Consider the following 1674-nt stretch of genomic DNA (forward strand, 5'->3'; position numbering starts at 1 on the left):
CACTTGTTTTATATTTAATAAAAAAAACATATTGTTTTATAAACATAATTATGTAATGTGGTTGCCGAGGTCGGGATGAAAACTATGAAGTATAAATCAATTATTTACAGTATTCATAATTATAAAAAAATACAACGAAAAATTATATTTATTACTTACCTATAGCATCTAATTGTATTTTTTTATTCGCTTCGAAGAATAAAAATGCATATTCTAGAAATTATAATATTGGAGTGTTATTAGCATTGTTATATAGCAGGGGTGGCCCCAGACTACGACTGGCGTCATAGAGTTTTGCGGCTCGCATCTTATCGTATGGTATATGTATTTATCTATAATTTATGTATATTTATATTTATGTATGACCTTGTTATTTTTTTTTTTTTACATTTTGGCTCTTCCATATTTATTAATATGTTTGGTGGCTCGCGAGTCTCTTCTCGCTGGCCACCCCTGTTATATAGTATCGTTAAAATGATAAATATATTACACTGTCCTTTCCGCTGAAAAAAGAAGTAATCTTAGATAGCACCAATTTTTTCAACTATTTCCTAAACAATTTCTGGACAATTATTTGCCCAAGTGCCGAATCCTGTAAACGACATATAGCTACTTTTCTCTGAATTTGTGTGTTTTAATAAGTATATTTATCTTGTCTCACTCGAAACCCCACTAAAAAAATCAATTTAATTAGCTCTTTTAATTTAAATTATTTAGGTGTTGGTGCTCGGACTGTATTATTTTGTTTTATTATAATTATGTCGTTACGCCGTAGTACTCCACCACTATCACTCAGCCACCGATCGACACACATGCACATGTATACACTTTTTAATTATTTTTGTTTGTTTTATTTTAATATTGTCGTGTGTGATTTACCTATTATATAATTTTAAAATTTATGACGACGCACTATCGGCCGCCTGTATTGTTTTTCTCCATTCGTCGTCGTAAGAGTTCGTCCAAAATAATAGTGTTTGTTTTTTTACACACACGCCTATGCGCGGTGTTTTTTACTACGTTTTGTTTATAATATATTATTAGCGCTAATTGCTACTGTTGTGTTTACCGTGTGCGCTAATCACCGCGTCCTTATGCAATTATACTTAGATATTATCCTACGTCCGTTAATTGCCATTTTGTTAAAATTCTTTTTATATGTTATACTATTTTTATTGTGTATTATAGGGTAGGCGTGAATCGCTGTATTTTTATATATAGTTAACTGTAAGTGCAAATCACCACTTTTTCCTGTTAAATATTATATTAAGTACAAGACGTGTGCGTTAATCGCCACTTGAATTTACGTGTTCGCGTATTATTATTATTATTAGGGTAAGAGGAAACCAGCTGACCAGTCTGTGATCCACAGGGCGTATGTAAACTCCGCCAGTGAAGAAAATCAAGTAGTAATATAGAAATAATATGATATATTATTAAAAAAAAATTATAATATCATATCGTTCACATTACATATACCCATTTCAGGTATATATAAAAAAAAAAAATTGGCAGAGTTTACATTAGACCTTTTGTTACCTTTTTATCTTAACCGGTATTCTGGTGGAGTTTACAATCGCCAGGTCCACAAATTGTGAGTTTTTAATTATTTATTTTTATTTGTGAAATTATTAGTTATAATTATTATCGAGCCTGGAAGGCTACATATTATAT

Source organism: Rhopalosiphum maidis, chromosome 2, assembly GCF_003676215.2.
Source record: "Rhopalosiphum maidis isolate BTI-1 chromosome 2, ASM367621v3, whole genome shotgun sequence".
NCBI lineage: Eukaryota > Metazoa > Arthropoda > Insecta > Hemiptera > Aphididae > Rhopalosiphum > Rhopalosiphum maidis.